Source organism: Bactrocera neohumeralis, chromosome 3 (assembly GCF_024586455.1).
Source record: "Bactrocera neohumeralis isolate Rockhampton chromosome 3, APGP_CSIRO_Bneo_wtdbg2-racon-allhic-juicebox.fasta_v2, whole genome shotgun sequence".
Lineage (NCBI taxonomy): Eukaryota > Metazoa > Arthropoda > Insecta > Diptera > Tephritidae > Bactrocera > Bactrocera neohumeralis.
Window position 1 is genome coordinate 42,621,319 of NC_065920.1, and position 17,269 is coordinate 42,638,587.

The 17,269-nt window shown below is 35.7% G+C and overlaps 3 non-coding genes across 3 annotated transcripts; all 3 read left to right on the forward strand.

The window, feature by feature from the left end:
- Nucleotides 1-8,229: 8,229 nt before the first annotated feature.
- On the forward strand, nt 8,230-8,301 carry Trnap-agg (transfer RNA proline (anticodon AGG)). The gene has a single exon. It is a non-coding gene; the product is annotated as a tRNA-Pro (tRNA).
- Nucleotides 8,302-9,004: 703 nt separating this feature from the next.
- On the forward strand, nt 9,005-9,076 carry Trnap-agg (transfer RNA proline (anticodon AGG)). The gene has a single exon. It is a non-coding gene; the product is annotated as a tRNA-Pro (tRNA).
- A 208-nt stretch (nt 9,077-9,284) lies between these two features.
- On the forward strand, nt 9,285-9,356 carry Trnap-agg (transfer RNA proline (anticodon AGG)). The gene has a single exon. It is a non-coding gene; the product is annotated as a tRNA-Pro (tRNA).
- Nucleotides 9,357-17,269: the final 7,913 nt, after the last annotated feature.

Consider the following 17,269-nt stretch of genomic DNA (forward strand, 5'->3'; position numbering starts at 1 on the left):
TAGATTCTTTGAAATGGCTTGGCGGGTGACTCCCAGTGCTGAAGCAAGCTCTTTTTGTGTTTGAAATAGTCCTTCATTGAGCAACGTCTCCAAATTAGTTTGGAGTCTCCCAAAGTTTCTGGGCAAGTTTTAAGTGGCCGCGAAATCGCCATCTTTGAAGCGATGAAACCCACGGCACGTTCTTTCGCTTGTGCAAGCATCTGATGGGGTTGAGCCGCCGATTTGTTTGACTGAAAGAAGAAATACCATTTTCCCCAATTTACGATTATTTGGCAGAAAATCGGACAAATTCGCACAACTAAAAATATATCACACATAAACAGAATCAAGTGGAAACACAGTTACTTTTTCAAATGTCTAGACTAAGTTTATTACGTTTTGGATGCATCAAAATCGATCACCACTAACTGCTCTGGCGATCTTTAAAAAATATAAACTTCCCTTTAACAAAAAGTATTAAAAAGTAATAATTTTTGAAATTCTTATTTTGTCTTTAATTTTATTAAGCAAAAATCAGTCTGACAATGAAGATCGTTCCCTGTTCCATTACGGTATTCCACTCTGAAATAGATTTATATATCCGCATATATTTCCATGTACATATGTAAAAATGTATACAAGTACACACGCATCTATTCCGACTACATTTCTGGTCTCCAACAATCAGTTGTCAACCGAAAAACAGTCACAATAACCTAGTGCACCATTATGGCGCTGATCATAAAAATGAAATCGCATACGTGAATTCACTCATAAATAAATTAATAGTGACAATTTTCAATTGATTTGAAAAACTTATCATCATTCGAGTGTCGTACTCAAGCGGAACGAGCGATAGATACCAACATATGAATTACTGAAATAACCGCTTTGTTGTTGTGGCTTTTGTAAGCATTCATAACAAACACAATAATGTTTACTTATATTGTTTTTGTACATAAGTATATATAATCACAATTTCATTTTCAAATGAGATGACAGTGATTTTTAATGCCTTTTATTCCTAATTTCAGCAATTTAGCTCCCATGAGCGCCGCGCGCATAAACATAAATACAATTTGATTAGGTTCGCGTTCGATTGTCAAAAGTGGATTTGTGTGTGCCGGTGTGTTGTTGTATATTTAAGCGACACTATTACACGTACATACGCTTCGTTTCGTTATGTTATGCACGTTTGTGGCTAGAAGTTTTTATGACTGACAGCTGCTGAAAGCGCACACAGTGCACAATCGGCTGTTCGGATATGCCCGCCCTCTGTCCCACTTCTCTTGTAGTTTATGATTTTTGGTGCGCCTTTTTTATTGTCATTTAGCTGAATTTATTTATTAATTCAATTACTATGCCATTACTGTGCCTGAGTTCGCTGATTTTATCTGTGTTGTTGCTATTGTAGTTTTGTAAACGGTTTTATTTCTATTGTCAATTGTTGTGATGTGGCTGCCTAGGCACTTTGCGTCGCCTGACATGAATAGGTAATTTGCTTTCGAAGCTTGCAACCCGTTCCGCTTGCCAACCTACTCTGCCCCGACTTTGGACATTTATGGACGCCCATACAAAAACAAAAGTGTCCACCATACGTAAGTCGAGATGAAGTTTATTGTTGACTTATTTTGTTTGCTGTCAACACGAAAGGCATTTTTAAATATTAATATTTTAAAGGCTGTATCGACAAATTTGTGTGTATTTAAGTGACAAATAACTAAATTGGCTTGAATTGAAAATTAAGCTTGATGCAAACAAAACGCTAAATCGTGATACGTGTTTCAATACACGTACAAATGTTCAGAACTATTTGCATTAACTATCTGCATATATGCGTTAACTGTTTAATGACTTTAGCACTCGAAAATATTTATTCAATTGTATTTATAGTTGGGCTCCAAATATATTTACAATGTGTACACAAGTAGTTAATGGATCTTATTGTGTAAACTCAAAACATCTATGACAAGTTAATTTTTTTGTTACTGTTGACATTTTTAAAAATAAATAACCAAACGATTATCGTATTTATTTATATAATGTATTAGACCTATGAATTACCGCGGCGGATATGTTTTCGATTCCATTTGATATGGAAAATAAATAAAAATGTTTAATAATTTTTACTCAAAATGTTCAAATGAACACATACTATATTTTTCTTCTTCTTTACTGGCATAGAAACCGCTTACGCGGCTATAGCCGAGTGAACAACAGCGCCAGTCGTTTCTTCTTTTCGCACAGTGGTGCCAATTGGAGATTCCAAGCGAAGCCAGGTCCTACTCCACCTGGTTCTTCCGACGTAGTGGAGGTCTTCCTCTTCCTCTGCTTCCCCCGGTGGGTACTGCGTCGAATACTTTCAGAGTTGGGGTGTTTTCGTCCATTCGGACGACGTGACCTAGCCAGGGTAGCCGCTGTCTTTTAATTAGCTGAACTATATCAATATCGTCGTATATCTCGTACATCTCATGATTCCATCAAATGCGATATTCGCCGTGGGCAACGCGTAAAGGCCCACAAATCTTTCACAAAACCTTTCTCTCGAAAACTCGTAGCGTCGACTCATCAGACGTTGTCATCGTCCATGCCTCTGCACCATATAGCAGCACGGGCATAATGAGTGACTTATATAATTTGGTTTTTGTTCGTCGAGAGAGGACTTTTCTTCTCAATTGCCTACTTAGTCCAAAGTAGCACCTGTTGGCAAGAGTTAGTCTGTGTTGGATTTCGAGGCTGACGTTGTTGTTGGAGTTGATGCTGATTTCAAGATAGACGAAATTATCTACGACTTCGAAGTTATGACTTTCAACAGTGACGTGGGTGCCTAGTCATGAGCGCGATAAATGTTTGTTTGATCACTGGAGATATTTCGTCTTGCCCTCGTTCACCAACAGACCCATTTGCTCCGTTGCCTTATCCATTCTGGAGAATACAGAAGTAACGGCGCGGTTGTTAAGGCCGATGATATCAATATCATAAATCAGCATGCGGCATACGGTAGTAGCTGTACACTCTTATAGAAGATTGTATCTTCTCTATTTAGTTCTGCAGCTCGAATTATTTTCTCCAAAAGTAGATAGAAGAAGTCACATGAAAGAGAGTCGCCTGGTCTGTAACCTCGTTTGATATCGAACGGCTCGGAGAGGTACTTTTCGATCCTGACGGAGCTTTTGTTGTTGCTCAACGTCAGTTTACACCGTATTAGTTTTGCGGGGATACCAAATTCAGACATCGCGGCATAAAGGCATCTCTTTTTCATGCTGTCAAAAGCAGCTTTTGAAATCGAAGAGGTACATAGTGAGTGTCGACTCTCTTTCACGGGTCTTTTCCAAGATTTGGCGCATGGTGAATATCTGGTCAGTTGTTGATGTGCCAGGCCTAAGGCCACACTGATAAGGTCCAATCATTTTGTTGACGGTGGGCTTTAGTTTTTCACATAATACGCTCGATAGAACTTTTAACGCGATGTTGAGGAGGCTTGTCCCACGGTAGTTGGCGCAGATCTCCCTTTTTGTGGATTGGGCAGAGCACACCCAAATTCCAATCGTTGGGCATGCTTTCGTTCGACCATATTCTAAAAAGAAGCTGATGCATGCTCCTTATCAGTTCTTCGCCGCCGTGTTTGAATAGCTCGGGCGGCAATCCATCCGCCCTTGGCACTTTATCAAAAGGAACGTTTTTCTTACGAGGCTGTTTTTTACTTTTAATTGAGGGCGTTTTTTTTATGTGCGGGTCCCAAACCCAGCTCATAACCATGGCAAGTGAAGGTTCGCCTTCTCACTTTATCTCGCCTTCAAACGGATGTTTTCTGTCTACATATGTATGTACTTGTAAAAGAATCGTTTCTGGCCACTCCCAAATGAATGGTGATCAACGAACTTTCCTCACTTGCGTGAACTTCTACACATGAGTCCATCCTCTACATACGTTATTAACCTTAGAATTTTTCTCATCTTTCAAATTTATTATATACATATGAATATAGTTTCAGTAAGTTATTAACCATCCCATTATAATTTTATAGTCAGTTTAAAACTTCGCTCATTAAACTACTCTACAAATCTGAAAGAAAAATGTGCGACCGAAGTGCTAAGAGGTCTGAGGGGTACTTGGGGCGTCCTGATTACAAATTTGAGTTCAAACATTTTTCATCACGTACAGCTATTTTTGACATTTTAGTAAATCGCGGTGGTTTACCCTTAACACCCCTTGACTACAACGCAAAAAATTCTACTTACATGTTCGGAAAGTTTGACTGGGTTTTAGTAACCCAAAATTAGCATGAAACGGTATCCAACATAACAGTCGCAAATTAGTGTAATTTATTGATTTCGTAAACATACATATAAGAGGGAAGACTTGATACAAGATGTATCACGAGCTTCAATAACGGGTATCAAAGAGTCGGTTATCATGACGGTTCTGTTCTTAGCGGCATAATTTTTACAGAAATGTGGACCGATGGTTCCAGCGACCCACAAACCACATCAAATCGTCGTTTTTTCTGGATGAAATGTGGCACAAAAACGTCGGATCTTCTTGGAACTTTTCAAGGGCCCATAGAACTAAGCGAAGTCGCTTGGAAAGGTCGAGAGGCTTGAGGTCTTTCACAAGCTGTATTTTGTATGCGTTCAACTTATGATACTGGCACATTTTACGCCAAGTCGTTTCGTACGTCAGTCCCAGTTTTTGCGAACGGCACCGAATGGACTCTCCACGGTCTTCGTGTACACTCTCAAGTATGGCTGCGATATTTTCTTCACTGTGTGGTGAACATGGTCTATTTCGTCGTATATTATCCTATAATGAATGCTGAGTCCCAAGATGGGTGATGATGTTGCGAATAGTATGCCCAAACACATTATTTACAGAACGGGAATTTTCGTAATAAAGTTGAGCGATTTGTAAGCCTTGTTCATCTTTCTATGACGAAATACCAAACAATACTGAATAAAAATAAAATGAGAGCTTGACACCGCTCGTGATCTGTCAAAGAAAGGCTATTGAAAAAAAGTACCTCCGCTTGGATCATCCGTTATTAAAGGCATTACGCTTTTTACTAGTGGCTACCCTCAGTATTTACGTCAGGGACTATTTTGTCTTTCTGAGACTTATGTAAATAGTGGGTCGCTGAAAAAAAAACTTCTCTGAGAAATGTAGGAGAAGGCGAAAACAAATAACTTGCATTCTTTTTTAAACAGTAAATAAATAAAATATGGATTCATCTAAGAAAACCAATTCAATGAGTTAATTTAATTTCGACTCGGCTTATGAATTAATTTCTTCATCAAGATTTAATTAATGGTGAATAGTAAACTAAAAATAACGTCATTCAATAATATCGTCAAATAGTTTCAAATACAATTTCAAAAGCTCTATATAAGTAATCATTTCTTCTTCGTATTACCTCTAGAAATGAATTTCAAGTTATCTTTCATTTGTATGGAAAATAAAAAAAAATTCCCACTTTGTCCCACTTAATTTCATCAATTGTTTCCTAAGTGAAAGTTAAATAATAATTGCTCACATTTGCAATTTAATGCTGAATTGTTCAAACATTATCTAATTACTTTGGTAATCAAATTGAAGTAATTTGACTTAAACTTCAATTTTTAAGGCCAGCAAGTACCACTTAAAGTCGAAAGCAAATATTTAAATACTAAGAGTTTTTTTTATCTCTTCTGTACAAATAGTAAGTTTACTAAATAAATAAATATTTAGAATATGTAAATAAATATTAACATATGTACATATATCGGTATGATATACCTTATTTATACTTCAATTAAAAATAAGTAATTTTTAACTTAACCCTCGTAAGTGTTTTTAAAGATTTACTAAATGGTAAAGGTGATAGATAGGTGAAGTAATGACGGGGCCAACTTGAAATTGTAGGCCTACTACAAGATTAATACGGGTGTTTTTTCCAAAGAGTACACTACAGATCAACTCTTGTTTTCTTTCTAGTTATAGAAACGGTTTTTTAGATCTTTTAATGTTTTATTTTATATTTGTTTTGATTATTTCAATGTGTAGTAGAGGTAATGCTTTAAGTACAAATATTTAGAATGAGTTCATCAAAAAGAAGCCGGATAAAGGGTTTAGAGTCACCCCTAATAGACAACGGACGTCCAGGGAATTATATCTGAAGCTGAATACTTTTATTTCGTCGTCTTGTTGAAATAAATCGACGTCCATGGGTATTCATTTTCGTCGCTGTTCATTTTATTTATTTGTTTATTTAAGTCTATGAACATTAATTCTTACAGAATTAAGAGAAAATCCTATTCATTTAAGGTTTAATAGCAATAAACAAGATTCGTAAAGTGGTATGGGGTCAATAAACTTTAAGGAGCGGAGGGCAAACTCAAGAAAAATATTTTGAACACGTTCAATCCTATTAATTGAGGATAGACAATATAATCTTTAGATGAACACACATACTCCAAGATAGAACGAACAAAAGACGTAAAGAATAATTTTAAAATAAAGGGGTCGGGAAATCTAGAAGTGCGGTTCACGTGATTATTGAAAAAAAATTATTGTCAAAGATTAGCACAAGATCTTGTAACTAGATGAACCCCTATAAGAACCCCTATCGACAGTGTGAGAAAGGATGACGTTGGATAACATCCCCACTCACTTCCTATATAGCCGTACTGTTAAAAACTACAAAAAGCATGATCAATCAATAACTAAATACGCCAGAGACAATAACTTTTAGCTTAAAGATGGTTTGAGACAGCTTTATAGGAGCAAGGGCGAACGTTGGACATTTGGACAATGGTAGAGACACCGCCCACTTTTAGGTGAAATCACATATTAAGTGTATAACATTTTTTTTTCAAATTCCTCTGTCGCAGTGCGAAAATGGGTGAAATCGGCCCACAACCTCGCATATTTTTCATATAAAAAATTTTAAATTCCGCTTGATTCTCTCACTTTCCAGTGTACAAATCAAGAAGAAATTATTAAAACGGGAAAAAAATTTGCATGAATAATACATTTAGTGTTTGCCACCTTATGGCCAAAAATTGTCCAAATCCAACCAAAACTGCTCAAGCCCCTATGTATGTAATTTGGACCCCAGTATCTATAGTTGACTTTTGACCGAAAATATCGGTTATTACTTGAGGTAAATGATTGAAATTTACATTCTGATAATAGTATGTCTGAATGTCAAAAATGGGTTGAAACGGGCTGGTACTTCTCTTGTCCCCCATATACCTAATTTATAGTTTTTCGAACTTCCGGATGACTTTGTACCAACTCCCACATACTACAGATAATGATTTTCGTTTTTTTAACAAACTTTACGCCGAACATGTCAGTCGGTGTATGAGTTATATTAGTATATATGTAGTATATGTGTATAGTAAATTGCTTGGCTTTCGATCCTCTGGTTGACGTTTTGCACCCTAAGGTATTTTCCTGGCTTTAATCCCTCCACATTGAAAGGTTATAAAGTGTTCGATTACACCAGAACGTAGCCCATCATTACTTGCTTTATCACATTTCATGGAATTTCCATTACCTTTTGCAAAACTAAGTTTAAGCTTCTCTTGATTGTAATGATATCAGGCACTATGCAGCTACTTTTCCTTATAGTATGGTTCTATAGCCGGAAACTAGTCAAAATATTTTCAAGCTTGCAAATGCATTGAGAATATCAGCAGTTTGCTAGGCTACCTGAGAACATAGTTGTAACATATTTGTCTTAGACTTTAAAGGCTCTTTTCATATCATAAGTACGAGTAAAATAGTCAGCAAATAAATTTATGTACATACATATGTATATGTGAAATGTACGTATGTCTGTATTTACGGTCATTTCGTTTTCTGCGCGTGCTGCTATTGCTACTGTGAAACTGTCGGTATCAAAACAAGTTTTCAGACACTCGGCTCTGCTTGGCTTGGCTCAACTAAGTTTCGGTGAATGTTTGTGGTCGTTCGTTGTTGATATGAGAGTGTTTCCAAAGATTGCTGCTTAAGCTAAAAGACCACAAGCATACGTATAGAAAACTGCTGACATAAAAATAAGCAACAACAATTATACATAGTAGACGATTGAGGGTACAACATGTTGAATATAAAAACACACATATCCATTTACAAATAAATATGCTTACAAATTTAGAAATTTAACAGCAAAGCGAAAAGTTATAATCATTCAAGTTTTACTCTTTGTTTTGACTCTTTACTTTGTCTCTCAATGAAATAAGCATTTGTTGCCAAAAGTTTTCAGCTGGCTCGTTGGTCTAGGGGTATGATTTCCGCTTAGGGTGCGGGAGGTCCCGGGTTCAAATCCCGGACGAGCCCAAGAGCAAATATTTTGTAAAATAACATTATTTGTTTTAAAAAAGGAAATAATACAAAATAATAAAAATTATATTAAATTTTATACACTTGAAGGCAAGTGTAGAAGACGATATTATGTATCTCACATAAAATATTTTTATCGATCAATTATCATATATTATCTAGCATTATCATTTCCGGTTTCAATACTCAGTACTAAGGGCAAATATAATATACAGATATAAAAATGGTTTGAAATATTTTCAATATTACAAGGTATTAACATTTTTCTGGAAGCATTAGGGTTGTTTTAATAGCTAAATCGGTGGCAATGACTTAAAAATGAAATATGTCGGACAAGAACAATCAGCTGATATTCAATTTGTTTACAGTTTCATCTGTCAAAATAAGGTTTACCATTATTTTAAATTACTTTTTTTTTTGAAAAAATTGTTTGAAAAAAAACGATGTACTGACAATGCCTCTATTTCAATATACAAGCTAAGATAGATTTTGACAAGCCAATATAAACATGTTGGCCAACTTTTCCTTACAAAATAAGCTAATTGCTTAATATGCTGGTCAAATAAAACACGATTATTGTCACATTTATATGAATATGAATAAATATACTATATATCTATACAAAAACCGGAAATTTGGCCTAAATCAAGTGTGGGCTCCTGGTCAGTCAGCGTGTTCAACTAACAGTTTGGGTACCACTGGCTCGTTGGTCTAGGGGTATGATTTCCGCTTAGGGTGCGGGAGGTCCCGGGTTCAAATCCCGGACGAGCCCAAGATATCTACTTTTTGGAACTCAAAAGATCCTTTCATTTTACAAATTTTACAAAATCAAAACAATATTGTAAAGCGTGAGAGAGTTACGGCTACATTGAGATGCTCAACTATTTTAGTGATAGTGAAGATATATTTTTTGTTTTGTTAATATTAAATTATAGTTTACTATAATCCATCCACATTTTCGAAATATTTAAAATGCAACTGGCTCGTTGGTCTAGGGGTATGATTTCCGCTTAGGGTGCGGGAGGTCCCGGGTTCAAATCCCGGACGAGCCCAAGATATGAACTTTTTAATAAAAGAAGTTTGAGAGTAAACGTTTATGTGTATAGAAAATATATAAATGTGGATCTGGATAGAAGAATCTCCCTCATAGATCTATTTATCCAAAACCTGCAGTTAAAGAGAACAATAGTCGTTTTAGAAAATTTAAAGCCGCTTTTGTAACGTATTATGAAGGAAAAATGTAACCCTAAATTATCGTTCGAAGTCTGTTATAAAATATTATATATTAGTATATCGATGTAGAAATTATCGGTTGCCCTACTCACTATAATATTTTACTCAATAATACAGCACTAATTATTCGCTAATAACATTATCAGCTTTTAAATACTGATTTCTTTAATGACTGTAGAGTTGCTTCTAACGGTTTTTTTAGCTTGACTTGATTTATATGACAAGTTGTCAATTATTTATCTGTTATTTTCGTAGTAATCTACGGTATAAACAGTATGCACTTTATTGCCATAATAAAGAATTTTACGATCTTAGATTTATTATAATCTTGTGAAATTTATTAACTCATTGCGAACTTGAGTGGAGGGTTGTGTTTAATAATTTATTTAATGAAAGGTAAAAATCACTGAAATACAATCGTTTAAAGATAATGCTAATAGAAGTGTATGTATGAACTTAATCTTGTCATAAATTCTGTTACAAAGTTTCAAAACAAACAGTGTCGTTATTTTAAAGCTATTATTTTAAAATAAACTGAAATGAAATTTATCAGCTTCTCAAAAATAGTATTTCGTTAATGTTTTGGTAATGTTTGCTTCCGGCTCTAATGATCATTTTATCGAAATATTTACATTTGATCTCAGAAAGAGGTCGTCCTCACGTGGTTCGAAACAATTCAGCCATAAAAACTGTTCGCGAACTCATTCGAAAAACCCCTTAGGAAACAGAAAGTGATATCAAGAAAATGGTTATAGCGATCAGAGCACGGACTTAAATTGACGGTAAACTGGTCATATTGTAATACAATTGGTGTAAATTTGGCTTATAAGATGTAAGCGTCTTCCATTGTGGCACCTGGTTTACGGCCATGAAATTAAAAAAAAATTAAAAATATTTCACTGTTGAAAATGTTTTTAGTAAGCAAAGCGACAGGACATCAACCAGCTGGGCAGCGGCACCTTCCCAATTAAGGGACCGGACATTCCAGGTGTATGCCCTTAATTCGTAGACCTTTTTTCGTTTGCCATGGTCGTCATCAAAAGGGGGGTCTCTCATCCGAGGCTGGTTATAGCTATTCACTGGGGGTGTTTTTTACGTGGCGGGTCCCAAACTCAGCGCACAACCCTATGTGGGGGATGTTTCGCCTTCTCACTTTAGCTCGCCTTCGAACGAATGTTCTTAGGCTACCCAGAGGATACTTGGTCAAAGACCGGAAGTAGTGAGTTGCTTGAGCCATGTGTAAAAGAATCGTTTCTGGCCACTCCCAAGTGAATGGCGATCAGAGAACTTTCCTCACTTGCGTGAACTTCTACACATGACTCCATCCTTCGGAGTAGGCAATTGAGAAGCAAAGTCCTCTCTCGACAAACAAAAACCAAACTCTATAAGCAGAGGCTTGGACGATGTCAACAACTGATGAGTCGACGTTGCGAGTTTTCGAGATAAAAGTTCTGCGAAAGATTTATGGCCCTTTGCGCGTTGGCCACGGCGAATATCGCATTCGACGGAACGATGAGCGGTACGAGATATATGACGACATTGACATAGTTCAGCGAATTAAAAGACAGCGGCTACGCTGGCTAGGTAATGTTGTCCGACTGGACGAAAACACTCCAGCTCTAAAAGTATTCGACGCTGTACCCGCCGGGGGAAGCAGAGGAAGAGGAAGACCTTCACTCCGTTGGAAGAACCAAGTGGAGAAGGACCTGGCTACGCTTGGAATATCCAATTGGCGCCACGTAGCGAAAAGAAGAAACGACTGGCGCACTGTTGTTAACTCGGCTATAATCGCGTAAGCGGTGTCTACGCCAATTAAGAAAAAGAAGAGAAAGCGACAATAATTTTGATAGAAGTCTCCTGTTAAGGCGTTACACCTGTTCACTTCTGTGAAAAGGAGTAAAACTGGGTCAAAAGTGTGTCAGGATGTTTTAGAAGTAGTAAAGTAGTTAAGCAATACTCTCTTCGATGGAGAGCATAGGATCTTCTAACAAGATTCTGGTGCTCAGAATAAATATTCCTGGTTTCAAATCTGCATATAGTTGGTCGTCAGCTTGTTATCAGATTTAAAGGACATGACCTGTCAAATACACCACAGAAATTTGGAGAGTATCGTACCAGTTAGAAACTGTACGTACTGCTATTGATTAATGACCGAATCGTTTGAGGGCAAATGTGAAAGCAAAAGCTGACTATTTCGAATAAAATTTTGTATAATGTTCACTTAATAGTTATATGCAGATATAAAGGGTGATCCATTTTGTACGCTTTCTATTTAAGATCTCGACGTAAAATCAAGTCGTGCCCAAGTTGCTGCGAATGGACTTTCCACAGTCTTCGTGTACACTCTCAGCTATGGCTGCTATATTTTATTCACTGTGTGCTGGACATGGCCTATTCGGTCGATTATTATCCAATACTGAATGCTGGATCTCAATGGAACGATTTGTAAACATTGTGCAGGCGAAGGTCTTTTTATGATGAAATGCCAAACAATACTGAATAAAAATAACATGACAGTTTGACACGATCGACCCCTGATCTGTCAAAAAAGGTCTATTGAAAAAAGTACGTCTAGAGGGATCACCCGTTATATGACAGTATAGTATTGAATTATTTTGCTCTATAGCTAAAGCTCAATACCTCTAATACAATTATAGGCAGGTTCAAGGTTTCAGACAAATAGACTCCTTATCGCGTAACTTCTTCAATATATTGCTGGAGAAAACAATCGAGCTGCAGAGCCAAATAGAGAAGGTACAATCTCATTCGTGACTGTTGACAGTCATAACTTTGAAGTCCTTGATAATTTTCTCTATCTTGGAGCCAGCATCAACGCCAACAACAATATCAGCTTTGAAATCCATCGGAATAAAATCACTCCTGCAACAGGTGCTACATACTTTGGACTAAGTAGGCAATTGAGAAATAAAGTCCTCTCTCGATGAACGAAGAGCGAACTCTTCAAGTCCCTCATCATTGCGGTTCTTCTATTAGTGCGGAGGCATGGAAAATTACATCGTCTGATGATGAAGGCTTTCGATTCAGTATCTGGCGGTGGAAGCAGAGGAAGATGAAGACCTAGACTCCTTTGAAGAAATCAGGTAGAGAAGAACTTGCTGCACATGTTATCTCGAATTGGCGGCAAATAGTGAAAACAAGCTATAACCACGTAAGCGGCGTCTACGCCAGTAAAGAAGAAGAAGAAACTACTAATTCAACCAAAAGAGAGTTTTATAACTGAACAAAATTTTCTTGTGCTACGTCGTAGGAACCGACCAACAGAATATTGTTATGAAATGCCAAGGCAAACGGAATACAAATCAACTTCAAAACTTTCAATTCCGAAAAAATATTACCTCATTGGAAACCATACGTCTTAAACCCGTTATATAACCACTGCAAATTACGTCATACATATGTACATACAATAATAAAAAAACTACCAAGAACTATATTTGGGTATTTTAAACAAATTTTGATAAAATGCGAATTTTGGTTTTTACTTATGACTAAATCTCTAAAACGAATATTTCTTTGCTAAAATACTAAGAAAGTTGAGGTTTGCTCATATCGAAAAATTTTATTTGACCACAGCTTTGCTGATCGCTTTCTTCAAACTGCTTCGTTTGCGATAAAAAGGTTTTAAAAATATATTTCATATGACTCAATCAAAATTCAAATTGCTTAAAAGCTCAATATTTTCTGCACGAGTTACTGTCGATAAAATAGTTCACTAGTTGAAAATAATAATCCTATTGCTATGACTTGTATTATGTAAGCGGATTACTCTTAATACAATTCACACTCTCAAAAATGTTGAACAATAAGTTTATTTCTATTTAATTTTACCTTTTTTACCGTTGCTTTGATGAAGTGTCTAATGGCACCAGCTTTAGTTTGTGCGGCTTTTCTAACAACCTTGTTGCTGCGCATTGAAAAATCATTAGTTGTCAATTAATCATTGCGAAAACATTAAGCACAAGTAAAAAGCGCGAAGCAAGTGGAAAAAATACAAAAAAAAACTGCTTATGTGCAAGCTCAACAAATAATTAACTTAAGACCCTATAATCGAGCAATTGCTTTTCAAGTAAAAGAAAATAAACAACGTTGAAAAATAAAAAAAGAGGAGGAAATCTATCAATCAATCAACAATGGTAAAATATGAGCTTAATTTTTCAGTAATTATGTAATGTATGAAGTGTATGAAATATTATCAGCTTTGGAACGGCAAGTGTGATCGGACACAAAGTCTTCGAACGGCGGCTAGGAAGCCAAAGTCGCGCAACGAATCAGAAAATAGAATTAGTAGAATAAAGAGGAATCAGTTAATTTAAGCCTGTAGTAAGGCAAAGAGCAGCGCTGCAGTTTGTGGATTGTAAAAAGTAGCTACGGATACAAAGCTCGAAGCGACGAAAAACATAAAAGGAAATCAATTTGAGCGTTGTTGCTTTTATTTTGCTATGGTAGTGTATTTGGTGAAAAATGTCATTAACAAGCGATTTTTCGTTGGCAGTTAAAAACCAAACTCATTAAGTAATTAATCACCATGAAAATGTCAGTAAGACCACGAAATTATGGCTAATTTGTGGGCAACAGTGATACGAGTATAATGACAGACATACATATTTCTAGCTTGGCATATATCGACGAACGCCTTACGACAGACAAAAAGCTATAGCGGTAGATAACAGCAAAAGCAACTAATAGCATAACAATTTATATACATACATATGACTATATATGCGGGTATATATTATATACACTTATACATATATGCAACTTTGTAAGTTTTTGGGTGTCTAATATTTTTCCATGTCATCCACGAAAAATCATTTGCCATTTACTCGTAATAATAACGTTAAAAATTGATAGAAAATTAATATTATTGAGAACCGCCAAAGTAGAAATAACCATCACTCAGCGTTAAAAATCATTTATCACCATCACATTATGGCGTTTCAGGCATGAAACCGAAAAATTACTTTAACTTCACGCAAATGATACTATATATACAAATGTACATGCAAACATACATATACATATGTATGTATATATAAGATATAGGTATTGGAATATATGTAAATCAATGAATATAGTGTATATATCGCAAAGCTAATAGCATTTGGTCCTAATTAATTTAACAGCAGCAGAAAAATATTGAATTTAATAAAACTAAATTCAACATGCTTAAGTCAAGTTGTTGCGGTGGATCGTAAGTGTTAATAAAAAGTCAAATATTTATATATATACATTTATAAAATATAACAAAGAAAATGTGTAATGAATATTGAAAACGCAAAACCGCCAAAATTGAATCATTCGTGACAATTAAATACCAATATGATTGATGGCAGTTGGAAATCGTTGCATTTTTTTTTTACTTTGATTTACTGAATTTAAAAATGCTTAAGTGAATTCTCAGGCCACGCTGGCTTGCAATAATCAATCAAACTTATAAAAGAATTATATATATCATTTGTATATACATCCATATTCGACACTAATTAACCAATAGCGCCTTTGGCATGCACTATTACGGTTCTTTATTCAGATAAAACTGCGGTGCAATACTTTGTCCTCGTTTGAATCTCGGAAGTTATGTATAATGCCCTCAATTCCCATATTTCATTAAAATAATTTTTTTTTAAAAAACATTCTCAAATGAAATCATTTTATTCAAATGAAATCATTATATTAGCAAACATTTCTTCTCTCTTCAAAGTGATTTATATTTTATAATAAGATATCAAATATTCTACGTTCATTTAGTGGTCGATATATACTATCTAAAGACAACCCGAAGTTTGGACTTGTTATATGAGGTTATATCCTCCCCATATTATATTACCCCGACAGATTGAGCAATATTTATGGTGCACTCTTGCCAACAGGTGTTACTTTGGACTGAGTAGGCAATTGAAAAAAATCCACTCCCGACGAACAAAGGCGAAACTCTACAAGTCCCTCATCATTTTTGTCCTGCTATATCTTAGAAGAGTTCGAGAGAAAAGTTTTGCGGAAGATTTATGGCCCTTTATGCATTGACAAAAGCGAGTACCGCAGTCGATGGAACGATGAGCTTTACGATATAATTATACGCCGACATTAACACAGTTCAGCGTTTCAAGAGTCAGCGGTTGCGCTAGGTAGATCATGTTGTCCGGATGGACGAGAACACTCCAGCTTTGAGGGTATTCGACTCGCCGGTAGAAGCAGAGGAAGAACCAGATCTCCACTCCGTTAGAGAGGTTCGATTTGGCAACAGAAAGCGAAAAGAAGAAAAGACTGGACGTAAGGCAAGTAGACGTGGTAGACAATGTAAGATAGGAATGTCTGGATAATGTTGTGCACTATATTTAATCAAAATGGTTTAAGTAGTTCCTGAGGGGATGCCCACATTTTAAAAGTATTAAACTTTCTACTAAATTGCAGGTTTGATCATTTATATACAAGTATATTTATTACTCCATATCTATCTCGATTAGCTTTAGGTGCTAAAAACAATCGTTAGGCGAACAAAACTGTTATACTCTGTAGTAAAATATATTTTGGAATAAACCAAATATAGTATGATAGGGACACTAGATTCCATATAAATATTAGATTAAGAAGTATTTCAGAAATTATAACCTTTTGAAAAAGTAGTTTCGAAACAAACGCGATAAAATTGTGGGTAAAATTGTGCAAAGTGTCAGTCATTCCAGCCGGTACGGAGCTCGTGACACTAAAAAAGCTAATTAACATTTTAAGAAATCATACAAGGACATATTCTTAAAAAGTTAAAGATTATAAGTTTGATGTTCTGAACAAAACAAATTAAATTTTTTCTTAAATTCAAGACTAGAATATATCCTTCAAACAAATTACAGTACTGATGTGTGACATTTAAAAAAGAGAACTCCATTTTAAAGAGTTCTTGAAGTCGTAGGTAAGGTGTCGAGCTTCCAAATTATTTTTCATTTTCGCATTACGGAGATTTGTATAAACTATTTATGTGTACATTCAGGCCGGGATTACGGGTTTTAACGATGGCGCCAAAGGTGCTTTAATTATAACCAGTAAAGTTTCTGGAAATATACTTTCAATGAGCACTTAGTTAACTTCATTTTGGAAACAAAAGGAAAGAGTTGAAGCGTTTTGATGTGGTCATGAACGCACTCGCCATACGCTGTCCAAAATCTTTCTCGAGCATTGAAAGCTTTACAAGAGAATGGAATGTTAGAGGAACAGCTCAGTTCTTAGAATCCCATCAATAGAGATAACTTTTCGTAAATATTGAGACACATCCAACGAGTCTTACTTTTAAGGAAGAGAATGCGGAGTAAAGGTCATAACGGATACTGTTTTTGTCGAAGCATCAGAAATTTTTTCCCAAAAATTCGAATGAATGCTGTTGAGATGACAGTTTAGGTACATATGTTTCACGCGACAGAAAGGAGGGCATGCGCTGTGGAGAAGGAAACATTGAAGCATTTTCTCATCCAAATTTCAGGCTCAAAATGAAAAAGGCAACTACGACAGCTAAGATGGAAAAAACTTAGAAAGTCTTTCCAGTTCAGTGAGATTTACTGGCAAGCTCAGCGAGTCTTTGGATGGATTAGAGATGATCACTCAAGTGTTTCGATCGAATTTGGTTACTCCAAATATTTTTAACAATCATTCCTGTAAAGGATTTTATTTAAAAAGCGTTAATCTATATTTATATGTATTTAAAATATTTCTTGTAAAATAT